This window comes from Podarcis filfolensis (genome assembly GCF_964270895.1).
Source record: "Podarcis filfolensis genome assembly, chromosome: 4".
NCBI classification, from domain to species: domain Eukaryota; kingdom Metazoa; phylum Chordata; class Lepidosauria; order Squamata; family Lacertidae; genus Podarcis; species Podarcis filfolensis.
Genome location: NC_139607.1, coordinates 97,600,552 through 97,614,320, shown reverse-complemented (window position 1 = coordinate 97,614,320; position 13,769 = coordinate 97,600,552). Strand labels below are relative to the sequence as shown.

At 44.4% G+C, this 13,769-nt stretch overlaps 1 protein-coding gene across 5 annotated transcripts in view; it reads left to right on the top strand.

Annotated features, from left to right (window-relative positions):
• FAM168A (family with sequence similarity 168 member A) overlaps positions 1-13,769 on the top strand; it is a 171,285-nt gene that overhangs the window by 18,183 nt on the left and 139,333 nt on the right. The window lies entirely within an intron of this gene.

Sequence of the window (13,769 nt, the reverse complement as noted above, 5' to 3'; positions counted from 1 at the left end):
GTTGTATTTGGTAGGCCGTGTGTAAATACGCATGTATAAATGTGTGTGTGCAAGCTGTTTAGTGTATTTTAATGATACACGAGTGTTGCCTATTTTTGTTTTTTCAGGATAGGGTGAGCAAGAAGTTAGGAAATGTTTGTATAAAGGAATGCTAGGGATTTGCCTCCCAGGTTAGGCGCCTAATGTTTGCTTGCCACTTGTCCCTATTCATTTTGATTGGGTTGAACTTTTTCACGTTTTGGGTCTTCCAGAAGCATTGCCTTGCCTGAGGTGTTTACACAGTGGAAGAACAGGATGATGTAGGTTTGCTTCGAAGGATGTGTATGTATCTTACTCCTCCGTATATGCCAGTAACAATTCAATTTTCCCTGTGCTTTCTCTTATTGTAGCAAAAATGGCATCGCACACAAATAAGAAAATGGTATCGGAAGTGACGCCAGGGTTTGGAGAATACAAAGAAATCTGCAGGCAGGGTAGGGGGAACCCCAAGGAGGATGAACTGCCTCATAAAACAGCCCCACAATAACTCAAATGGTGTGGGGTTTTGTGTGTCTGGGAGGGAAGAAACTGTCAGTGGGGAGAGGCAGGAACCGGGATAGAATGGAGGTGTTAGAATGGAACCAAAAAAATATAGATCTAAATCTAAATAAATCTAACCTGCAGCCCTCCAGATGTTGGACTGCGTCATCTTTGGTCATTGCCCATGCTAGCTGGAGCTGATCCAAGGCCATTTGGAGGGCCACGTGTTAGCCAGTTTCCAGTATATGGAAAAGTGCTTAGCAGTCTGGCCGTAACCGTCTGGAGCAAACTACCACTCAACATATTATTGCGGGTCCCCCTTGCAAACTTCCTTGTAGTCAGGGCTGTCTTACCCATAGGCGCTAGGGGTGCGGGGTTCCGGGCTCTCAGCGGTGCCAAGCTGAGAGTGTGGGGCCCGAGAGTTGAGTCTGGGGCAGAGCCTGCCCGTCGGTTGGAGCGCTGTGGCGGGCTCTTCTGCTGCGGGCTGCTCTGCGCCGTGAGTTTGGGCGAGCCAGCGAGATGCTGAGGTGGCTGGCCAGCTCCTCCATCCTGGTCGCCTGGGACTGGGCAACCTGGGGGCGGGTGCTGGGCAGATCTTTGCACCCCAGCGCCGCATATGCTTAAGACAGCCCTGCTTGTAGTGGTTGGTTGTATGAACATTAAGATTATTTAAGTGTGCCTGTATCATTGTTTTACCCGCTGGAGCCTAAGGAAGAAGGGGATGCTGGAGATTTATATAAATACATAAAATTAGATTATCTTTGGGGGCTCTCCATTCCTTAGAATTTCCAGGGCCAAGTAATAATTCCTTCTAGGCAAGTAGCTTACCTGTTCCTTCCTAATCTACTACATGTATCCATGGACCACAACTCAGGCATCTAATCCATGAAAGTCTGCGCCATAATAAAATTTGTCTGACTTTAACATGCCACGAGACTCTATTCTGGCTTTAACAGACTAGGTCAGCTATCCCTCTGGAGATTATATTGTCTATATTTCAATGATGTGGCTTATTTTTTTATTGGTCATAGCCATTATTTTGCCTTGAATTCCTCGTGTAGCCTATTTAACGGCTGAACAGTGCTGAGAGAAATATAAGCCTCTCAAAAGAATTGCCTTCACAGAGTACTCCTCCTCTGGAGTTAATTGTGTGCCACTTTGAGTGTTTTTAAAGAGGAATAAATTATCTAGTCAGCTGTCTTGGGCTCTGGTTGAGATATTCACATGTGTATAGGCTTGTGGAGGACTTCCTTATTAATTAGGAGTGCCTCTTTGGTGTCATTACTTAATTGGGTGCCACAGGAGCTTGATGCAACAAGTAATGCTCTTAATTAGGGGAGGGGCCATAGCTTAGTGTAGAACATCTGCTCTGCATGAAGAAGGTCCCTGATTCAGCACTCAGCATCTCTTGGGTACCACGACTGGGAAGAGTGAGACAGTGGAGGACTGCTGTCAGTTAAGGGAAACAATATTGGCTTAGAAGGACCGAAGGTATAAGGCAGTTCTGTATCTAAGAATCCAAATCCTTTACAGGGTATACAATAACTGGTGTGTATTGCTCAAGCCTAGTATTTTAGCACCTAACAGCTGTGGTCTTCTGTGAGTAAGATCTGTTATTCTGTTTGCTGAAGTGCTTCTCCTGATAACAGTTGGCTTCTCGGGTCTTTCACATTGTGCTGTTGAATTTAAAGTGTGATTGTCCAGCAGTTGTACTGCTTAGCACAGGGGTCAGCAAACTTTTTCATCAGGGGGCCGGTCCACTGTTCCTCAGACCTTGTGGGGGGCCGAACTATATTTTGAAAAAAATAATAATGAACAAATTCCTATGTCCCACAAATAACCCAGAGATGCATTTTAAATAAAACCACACATTCTACTCGTGTAAAAACACGCTGATTCCCGGACCGTCCGTAGGCCGGATTTAGAAGGCGATTAGACCGGATCCGGCCCCTAGTTTGCCTACTCATTGTTAGCAGAACTGACTTTTCAGAATTTTAGCACACAACATGCTAAGGTTAGACTTCTCTCTGGTATGTTTGAGAATGTTAGACTCTAGAATATGTGCAACATATGTTACACCAAACCACGGTTTACTGCAGGGGTTGGGCAACCTTAAGGCCACAGGCCAAATGTCACTCTCCAGGCCTTGAGGCTCTACCCAGGCCATGCCCACGTCCAAGGCCACACCCACTGCTTAGGCCACACCCCTTACTAGCCCTGCCCTTTGCCTTCCTCAGGGGCTGCAAAGTGTTCTTGAGCTGTGCTAATGCCTCTTACTTGCCTGGATGGAGAGGGTTTGTGTGGGTGTGTGCATATGTGTAGAAAAAACACTTTTGCATGGCTGAAATGTAGCCTACTGTACAAAGACAGCAGCCACATCCTTTGCTGCACCCACTTTATCCTCTTGCCCCACCTACCATTGGTATGTGGCCCCTGGAAAGCTGCCCACAGTGGAATTCGACCCTTAAGCTGAAAAAAGGTTCTCTGGCTCTGTTTAGTGCTATTTGGATGAGCCTAAGCATAGTCTTGGCCTCACACAGTGTGCCCCCTCCCAAAAATGAGTAATGAAGCTGGCTTGTTAAACCAACCATTGTTTGAAACAAGGCAGAAGCTTTAGCCAAGCTACTGTTTTTCTCCATTTCAACCTCCCCCCGCCCCGCCCCGGCCTGCGATATAAGGCTAATACTGACCTACTGTACCAAATTGTCAGATGGATGTGAAACTTTGAACAATGTAAATAAGTCTTGAAATCCCACAAGCTCATAGCAAGCATGTTAGTAGCCTATGTGAAATTCCATTGCATATGCCTTTGTGGAACTCATGGTCACGCACCAGGTAAGTTGTGAAGTTCAAGGCTTTTCTAAAGTGCTCTATATTTTAACCTTGGCTGGAGCTGGAGTTAACCGTTCCACTGAGTATTTCTGTGTTCTTGTTCTCCAGTTCACCTTAAAAAGGGCTAAATTCTGTAAAGTTTCATAGATCTAGGGTATAGATCACCCCACTAATGATGGGGTGATGAGCATTAAGAGTTTGCAGATGTTGCAATTACCTAAGAAGGAAAGGAAATGGCATGACGTGTTACAATTATCAACAGATATAAAAATGTTAACAAGTATATTATGGAAACACTAACATGCCATGTCAGAGCATCTGTTTCGCTGATCATGTTAGAGTTTCAAAAAGAGAGGATGATAGGGAATTTTTCAGCTTAAACCTAGTTTGCTTTAACTGCTGAGAAATATACTTTTAAGTTAAACGAATCAGTGATTCTCATTCTCATTTTCTTTTACTACCAAGGAGAGATATTTACAAGAGATAATCTCTCCACTGCAGTGATTGATTTGTGCCATGCAAAGTCTTATTATTCCTCTGAGGAACTCTGTTGAAGACATCAACATTGGACTGACTAGTGGATGTGAATATAAATGAGCGTTAGTGTTGACATAAAATCCTGCACGCAAAAATCGCAGCATTGCTACAATGACAGCAGTCCTAGAAGTAATTTTCTCGGGACACAGAATAGCTTTCAGGTGATAAACCTCTGCATGGATAACACATGTTGTTGCTTTATGGGGCTTTTGTCAAACTTTGAAAAGAAATCAGTTTACAGTACTTAGTGGGACATGGACAGTCAGTCAGTCTGGGAGTCAGTGAAGCTATTTCAGCACCAAGAAGATATATATTCCCACTGAATATACAGTGGTACCTCAGGTTAAGTACTTAATTAATTCTGGAGGTCCGTTCTTAACCTGAAACTGTTCTTAACCTGAAGCACCACTTTAGCTAATGGGGCCTCCTGCTGCTGCTGCGCCGCCAATGCACAATTTCTGTTCTCATCCTGAAGCAAAGTTCTTAACCTGAGGTACTATTTCTGGGTTAGCAGAGTCTGTAACATGAAGCGTATGTAACCCGAGGTACCACTGTATTTGTGTTTCTGCAGCAGTCCTCCTTGATGTTGAGATCTAGCTGTGCACAAAAGCTGCATATTAAGAGAAACTGTTTTACGCAGAAGACAAAGAGCTTTCAAACTTTTTCTATCTGCTTCTGTTCCAGTTTGGTGTTACCATTTTCAGTACTAAATACTAGAAGCGTAATGGTTGGTTGTTGCTTGTTCAACAGGAAGATCCTCTGCTCTTTTGTTCCCAAGTGATTTTGTCTGTCTCGAGTTCCCAACCTGGTGTCTCCTATTTCCAACTCTGCTTTATGTCTTCCCCCTTCCCCCTTTACTTTCCAACCCTGTGTGCCTGCCCTGCTGTATGCTTGTGACTTCTAGCAAAATGACCCTGTCTTCCCCCCTCTGCACTGTTGCACCGACCTTAGACGCTGCCTCTTAGAGGCTGCAACCTGGCACTTTAGCCTGTTGAACTTGCCAGTGCTGCTCTGATAACCTGGTTTAACATCTGCCTTGGCAGCTCTGTGAATAAGCCTGGACAAGTTATTAGCCTGCACCATTTTTACTAGTCCTTTTATAGACAGAGCAGAATTGCAAATTGTGTACAACACAGAAGTTAATTGCCACTTTATTCACTTGGACAAAACCTGGGATGGGATGGGAAAGTGTGTGGCTAGGCGCTAAAGGGGAGGGGAAGGAAGGACTAGGGATGGGGAGAACCAGAGTCTTGATTCTTATGTTGCTGTTGTAGTTGTTGAGTCGTTTAGTCGTGTCCGACTCTTCGTGACCCCATGGACCAGAGCACGCCAGGCACTCCTGTCTTCCACTGCCTCCCGCAGTTTGGTCAAACTCATGCTGGTAGCTTCGAAAACACTGCCCAGCCATCTCGTCCTCTGTCGTCCCCTTCTCCTTGTGCCCTCCATCTTTCCCAACATCAGGGTCTTTTCCTGGGAGTCTTCTCTTCTCATGAGGTGGCCAAAGTCTTGGAGCCTCAGCTTCACGATCTGTCCTTCCAGTGAGCACTCAGGGCTGATTTCCTTCAGAATGGAGAGGTTTGATCTTCTTGCAGTCCATGGGACTCTCAAGAGTCTCCTCCAGCACCATAATTCAAAAGCATCAATTCTTCGGCGATCAGCCTTCTTTATGGTCCAGCTCTCACTTCCATACATCACTACTGGGAAAACCAGAGCTTTAACTATATGGGCCTTTGTCGGCAAGGTGATGTCTCTGCTTTTTAAGATGCTGTCTAGGTTTGTCATAGCTTTTCTCCCAAGAAGCAGGCGTCTTTTAATTTCGTGACTGCTGTCACCATCTGCAGTGATCATGGAGCCCAAGAAAGTAAATTCTCTCACTGCCTCCATTTCTTCCCCTTCTATTTGCCAGGAGGTAAGGGGCCAGTGGCCATGATCTTAGTTTTTTTTATGTTGAGCTTCAGACCATATTTTGCGCTCTCCTCTTTAACCCTCATTAAAAGTTTCTTTAATTCCTCCTCACTTTCTGCCATCAAGGTTGTGTCATTCTTATAGCCTACATCAAAGATTCCTACTCACCTGCATGCAATTCCTTATGGCTATCACGTGAAGAAGAAGAAGAAGAAGAGTTTGGATTTGATATCCCGCCTTTCACTCCCCTTCAGGAGTCTCAAAGCGGCTAACATTCTCCTTTCCCTTCCTCCCCCACAACAAACACTCTGTGAGGTGAGTGGGGCTGAGAGACTTCAAAGAAGTGTGACTGGCCCAAGGTCACCCAGCAGCTGCATGTGGAGGAGCAGAGACTCGAACCCGGTTCCCCAGATTACAAGACTACTGCTCTTAACCACTACACCACACTGAGTGCTTAACTGCAATAACTTGTATGCCATACATCTAGCTGAGAGTATGCTGTCCTGGACTAGATCCTTTGATGACCACTTGCTTAGTTGCTGCTGTTTAATTTTATTGTGATTGTGTGGTTTTATTTTTAACTATTTTTCCTTATGATGCTGCAAATGTGGTGTTGTAATATATTGTTGTAAGTCAGCTTGCAAGAAGTTTCCCCGAAAGGCTGGATGTAAATTTATTAAATTAAGAAATAAATAAATTTCACGTTGCAGCAGAAAGTGGCAGAGCTAGTAAACAAGTTTACAAACCATGGTTTTCTGTTGTACTCATTACAGTGCTAGAGGGAAAATTATATATAGAAGGATGGTTTATTTGGACTGTATTCTAGGTACAAACAGAGGCCCCTAAAGGGATAAGATCTCTCTGTTCTGTGTTTTATCAATAACATATTGAAAATACAGTTAGTGCCTTATTGGAGCTGGGTTTTTGTACTTGCAGGTGGAGGATGAATTAATAATTACAGAAAAAATTTTTTTCCCATTGTCAAAGTAATTTATAATAATGGCATGGCACACTTTTAAATATTCCTGAGAATGCATAAGGGATAATGGTGCCTAAAACCATCAAATAATCAGTTGAGAGAAAGAGCCTGAGGAGATCTGTGTGCAGAAAACATTTGAGTTCCAAAATGAGGTTCTGATTAAGAGGGGCGACTTAAAGGATTGGCATCTTTTATGGATGACAAACTTTTCTTTCTACATCATAAACGTAAGCAGTGGAACTGGTAGCATGGTTGGAAATTCTTTGTGAAGAGCAGAGAAAACACCTACAACTCTGTTAATAGTTCAGAATATTAAAAGACAAGGAAGGTTTCATGGTTGTGTTGTACAACTATTCCATCTTACGTGAAACACATGTTTTATTTAAACATTGGACTGCCCTCGCCATCCCTCTTTTGCTTTAATTGTGTGTTCAACACAACAATGGTTTTCTAAGGTCCTGGATGTTCTCACTTGGGAGATGAGATTAATATGCAGTTGTAATTTCTGAAGCTGTCCGTTGGTACTAACTCACGGGTTGCGTTTACATGCAATGCTAAACCATGTTTAGTGTTAAAAAGATGAGGCTGTGTGTGGGTTGCGTAAAATTCAGAGTGGATCCTATGCTATAGTTTGGGTATGGGAGTTGAGTCCCTGACCTAAACAAACACATAATATAACACTGAAAATGAAGCTGTCTCTGTACATGTCTAATGCCATTATTAAAAGAACAGCAAGTCCTAGAAGAAAAGTGGGTGAGCATGTGTGTGAGAGAGAACGTATTTCTGCTTTGACTGCATTTCTTTCTTTGTCACCGGAATGTGACCACTTTGTGTAAAACTGCAGTCAGTGTATCTTTTCATGAACACATAATATATGCTCTTTTGAAGTGCTGTGCTCTGATGAACAGAATGGCCTTAGCTTTCACCTAAAACTCACTAGGGTGAGTTTTCGTGGAGATTTTTGCCGCCACCACCGTCTCCTGCTGCAGATGGAAAATAAGAGCTGCCGAAGAGCAAATAATTTGGTACAACATTCATTCAGCCATAGTGTGCATTGTCTTGCAGCCCACATCTCAGGGGCTCATTATTTCTGGGAGTATGGGGTAGTAACCACATGAAAGTTAGCGTTTTTTTTCATTGAGATGGGCAAATTGGAATGGCTTGGAAACAAGTGGTGTTCTTTCCTCAAAAGTCAGAAAAGGCTTGTTTTTCTGACCCAGTTTTACTCTGGAAATTGCCCCTCCCTCCCATTCCTGCTCCCCTTAAACCCCCTCCTCTCATCCCTTTAAATTATACTTACTGAGTGAATAGGAGAAAGAAGGCGTTCAGATGTTCTTATTTCCCTCTCTGGTTACATGTGGTGGATAAGCTTGGAATTCTTCTATAGTTGGAGAAGAACTTGGGAGCTTGTGAAGCTCTCCTCTCCTTTGAGGTAGGTTTTTAATGGGCGCCAGAGCTCAAATCTGAGCCAGAGCTTTGGCAATTTTTTTGGACATATCTACTTTTTAAGGACATAGGAAGAGCCTTTTGGATCAGACCCCTGCCCATTTGGTCCAGCATTCTGTTCTCATAGTGGCCTGTTAGATGCCTGTAGGAAACCATGTGAGGGAGGTTAGGTTGAGAGATAGTGGCCCAAGGTCACCCAGTAGACTTCAGAGAATTGTAGAGTTGGAAGGTACATCAAGCACCATTTAGTCCAACCCCCTGCAATGCAGGAATCTCAGCATGCAGGCCCCCCCCCAATCCAATTTGAAACCATATTGGACACCGCTTAGCTTTGCAAATGTACCAACAGTTTTATTACGAGAAATTCAATGGTTCTATGATTTACACCATGGTTACCAGACATCCCTGTTTCCCAGGGATAGACACCAGATTTACAAATCTGTCCCTGGACAAAATCTGTCCCCGGAATGTCCCCGGATTTCATTTATTGTCCCTGGATTTATATTTTAAGTGTTGTAGATTTATTAGTAGCGAAAGAATGTTGCGTGATTGGTTCAACGGCACAAGAAACATCATATGGGGACGTCCGGCAAGGCAAAATGGCCAAGGGGGAACCAGGGACGCCCGGCGTTTCAACTTGGGGAACCACTGACACACACACACACCCCGGTGACCCAAATCGAACCAGGAGAGAGAGCACCAGGCTGACTGCCCAGCGGTGCTCCGGGGCCATGAAAACCCCGGAGCCAACGCAGGGAGAAGGAGGAGAGGAGAAGGAGGAGAAAGAGGAAGGAGAAAAAAGAGGGGAGCCCCAACCTTGCCCTGCCGCTGCTGAGAAGAGGTAGGAGAGCACCAGGAGTGCACAGACTTGTGGCGGAGCCCAGTCCTGACCAGAGCCCACTCCACGGCAGCTAGCTCTCCAAGAGAGCAGGCTGGGGCCCAGAAGAAGGCCATGCGACAGAGGAGATCACAGAAGAGAAGATATTACTTCTAAAAAAATGTTTAAATAACTTTTTTTAAAAACAACATTTTTTTTCTTTTTTCTTTTTAAAAAAAGTGTCCCTGGATTCTTTGGAAAAAATCTGGTAACCTTAATTTACACCCAGGTCTCCCCAGTCCTACACCAACACTAACTACTACATCTACATCTGGCAACTGTGATTGTCACAAACCATCCCTTGGCTCCAAGTCAGAACTGGCAGTCTATTTGAAACCATGGTTTCCATTTCTGGTCCTGAGGCAGGTTATGACGCTGGGGAATTTGGGTCACAGCACAGGAACAAGATAATGCACAGCACTTTTCTTCTAAATACCCTTATTTAAATACCTTTTGTACTTTCGGAGAACAAGTATATTATGGTGAATATTTTTAAGCTGTGAACTAGGAGGATGAGAATTATTTTGGCTTAAAGAGTATGATAGTTTTTCAGCCTCAGCCAGCAACTCAACCACTCAGCTTCCTTCCCAGTTGCTAAGTTTCTGCACTGAATTTGATGCTTGCATTTTTTCCCAGTGCTGCAGCTTTGTGTGGTTTCCAGGATTCTGAGCTGCATGTGTTAACATGCAAATCCTCTGAGGGCACTTTCCATAAAATAGACTTTTATCTCAGTTAATATGTCCCTGGGTGTTTCACCTCTGTCCTTCCCCTATGGTATTATATATTTTTTGTTCTCATGCGTGCTCTTCTTCCCCACCCCCTAAAGGAGTCCCTTAACAAATGCCTTTTCATCCTCCTCAACGTGCCAGCCTGCTTCTACTGGCTATAAATCTAGCCAGACAGCATCTGTGGGAAAAGTACACATCCTCAGACTCTTGCCAATAATCGTGTCCACATCCTGCAAGTCGAGAAAGGAATTTCATTAAATTGCAAAACTCCCCCCCCCCCAAAGCACAGGTGAAGAAACACAACCAAATCAAATATCCTTCCAGTAAGCAAAGTTTATTGCTGCCCCTGTGGAAGGTGGGGCTCAAAGTTTCAGTTGTGTTGCAGCACAAGATGCCCCTTAATCTTAAGTTCTCCTTGTTTAAAAAGAAAGGGGAGGATCGCCTTCTCATTCCGGCCCAAGGATGGTCCAGGAATCAGCATGTTTTTACATGAGTAGAATGTGTCATTCTATTTAAAATGCATCTCTGGGTTATTTGTGGGGCCTGCCAGGTGTTTTCACATGAGTAGAATGTGTGCTTTTATTTAAAATGCATCTCTGGGTTACTTGTGGGGCATAGGAATTCGTTCATTCCCCCCCCCAAATATAGTCTGCCCCCCACAAGGTCTGAGGGATGGTGGACTGGCCCCTGCTGAAAAAGGTTGCTGACCCCTGCACTTAATATTATTACTACTACTATTATTATTAGTAAACGAATGTATACTTCACAGTATAAAGCCTTCAAAATGGTGTGCAGAGTAAAAACAGTAAAGCTGTAAAACAATGAAATCAATTCAACAAACTCTAAAACAATAAAACTGTCCATACAAACTCTAAAAAGGATGAAACAGTTTTTTTCTGATATAAAATTGATCTTTCACAAATGGCTGGGTTACACCTCAGGGAATACCTTTGTAAACAAACATGTATTCAGTAGATGCCTAAACACCATCATTCTAGGTACCTGCCTGATTTCAGCCTCAGCTGCAACACTAAAAGTCTGGTTTCTTGCACAGGCTAAACGTACCTCTGAGGCTTATGGTACTTTAAGTTCCCATACAGTGGATATCCTAATCCCAAGTTGTTTAGGACTTTGATTGCTAAAGCAGAACCTTGATTTGTGCCCAGCAAGAGACTGGTAGTCATTGTGACCACTTCACTAAGAACAGTTGAGCTTACTCAGGAGTATAGTCAGGATTTTGTACAGTGAGCCCGCGTTGATTTGAAAATATGGGAAAATCCATACCTCTTAATGCTTTTTGACAACCTGGTTGTGATGACAAACAGAGTTAAGGAGCAACCTGCCAATTCGGTAAATTGAGTGATGGGTCCTAATTTGTGTGAAGGGATGTGAGATGTTGCTTCCTTAAACAGTCTTGGCTATGAAAGGCAAGAAGGAGTATCATGCAGGAGTTGGGATTTCATTTATTTATTGAAAGCAAGAGAACCCAGAAGACAAGGTTGGATGATAGGAGTGAAACACTGTGGCCGATGGCCGCATAATATCTGTACTTTTCTCTTTTGGTGTCTTCTAAAATCACTAGGCTGCAGGTATTGCTGTCTCTCCACTGGAAGAGGAAATAACCTTCCAGCAGGCATGGGGGAAGAATAGATTGAGAAGGGGTGTGTTGTGTGTGTGTGTGTGTGTGCGCACAAGCATGCATGCATGCCAGCTAGTTAAACAGATTTTAACATCAGCCTCTGTCATGAATTATTTGATGGGGAGACACTTGCCCATTTCACTTCATCTTATTCTTAGCTCTCAGAAATGCATAGGTTTCCATTCCTGCTGTGTTAGGGATGAACCTTCATTCCGACAAGGAAAAAAAAGGAAGCTCTGGAAAAAAAAGCCATTTTTTGCCACCCATTAACATATGAAGCATAGCTACTGACAGGCACCACAGGCTATTCTTACGTTCTTATGTAAGCTAGAAAACAAGGTCTGTTTGTGGCACAAGAAAATCCCTCCCCTGAAAAGGAGACTCTTTCCCCTGGTGGCACAAGAGTTGGGTGATGGATCGAGATGTGCAAGGGATAGTGGTAGTGTGCATGATGGGGCTGAGATTAGAGGCTTAGGTGAGCAGTGCCACTCAGCTCCCTGGAGATGGTCTAGGCTCTCATTCTCTTTGGCCTGGTTATTTTTGTTTTGTCTTTATGAGTGCCTTCAGATTATGTGTTTATGTGATTAATGTTGAATGCAGCCACCTTTGTGTCCTTTCTGGTGAGCTTTGATGGGGCATTTGGCTGGCTGCTGCTAGGAATAGCATGTTGGACTAAATGAACATTGGTCTGAGACTGCAAGGCTATACGGAATCCCCCCCTCCCCAGGCCCTGAGTAATGTTGGAAAATGTCTGGAGTTCTCCCAGGTTGCTGAGCATCACCTAGAACCTGGGTGGCCAGAGTTGCAAAATCAACTTGGAGTCACCTGCTGAAGACTTCATAAGGCTAAGAAACAGAAGACATGGAACTTCTATTGCTGCTCTTCTCTCCCTGTGAGCCATCTCACAGTCCTTTCTCCTGGGGGACGCAGGTGGCGCTGTGGTCTAAACCATTGAGCCTCTTGGGCATGCCGATCAGAAGGTTGGCGGTTCAAAACCCCATGACGGGGTGAGCTCCCGTTGCTCTGTCCCAGCTCCTGCCAGCCTAGCAGTTTGAAAGCATGCCAGTGCAAGTAGATAAATAGGTACCACTCTGGCGGGAAGGTAAACAGCATTTCCGTGTGCTCTGGTTTCTGTCACAGTGTCCCGTTGCGCCAGAAGATGTTTAGTCCTGCTGGCCACATGACCCGGAAAGCTGTCTGTGGACAAACGCCGGCTCCCTCAGCCTGAAAGCGAGATGAGTGCCGCAACCCAATAGTTGCCTTTGACTGGACTTACCTTTTACCTTTCTCCTGCTGCTGCTACCACCTCTGCTCTCCTAATGAATCCTCCTTCACTTCTTAATCAATTCTTGATGGTGTCATTTGTAGCCCATTCTGTCAGCGTTCCTCAGCAGGCCCTTTGTAGCTTGATCAAACACCAACTGATTGATCTCCTTTGGCAACTAGATCCCTGTCCATGTATCCTCATTCATGCCCACCTCTGTGCTTTTGCATGAGTACTCTCTTTCACTGCAATCCACCCGGCTACATATTCAAATATGTAACATTAAACTACAGGAAACAGAGCAGGAGTGACAGGTTATGCATTACTTCATGATTTTTCACATAAACTTTCATCTGAGTCGCTTAGTACTGGGCTGTTCAGGCAGTTTGTTCCAAGAGTCTTGGATGTGAGCCTGTGTCCCTAGTTGCCTCCGCAAATGTGTGTGCGCGTTTGTGAAACAAACTTAATAAAATGAAGTTGAATAACATTAGAGATGGCTTTCTGAAATTAGGAATGCAACTTGGATGAAGGTGCCTGAAGGGAAATATGCCAAGGCATCACAGAGGGTTGATATGATGGTGTTTGCCCAGGCTGCTGCCTGTGTTTATGTTACGCCTTGAAAATGTTGTTTGACAGTTTGTGTGCATGTGCACGATTTTGAATTTTGGGAAGTCTTTGGACTGTCAACAATACAGTACCTGGAGTCTGGGATGCGGGTAGCGCTGTGGTCTAAACACTGAGCCTCTTGGGCTTGCTGATTGGAAGGTCAACGGTTCAAATCCCCATGACAGAGTGAGCTCCCATTGCTCTGTTCCAGATCCTGCCAACCTAGCAGTTTGAAAGCACGCCAGTGCAAGTAGATAAATAGTTACTGCATCGGTGGGAAGGTAAACAGCGTTTCTGTGCGCTTTGGTTTCCATCACGGTGTCCCGTTGCTCCAGAAGCAGTTTAGTCCTGCTGGCCACATGACCCGGAAAGCTGCCTGGGGACAAACGCTGGCTCCCTTGGCCTGAAAGCGAGATGAGCGCCGCAACCCCATAGTC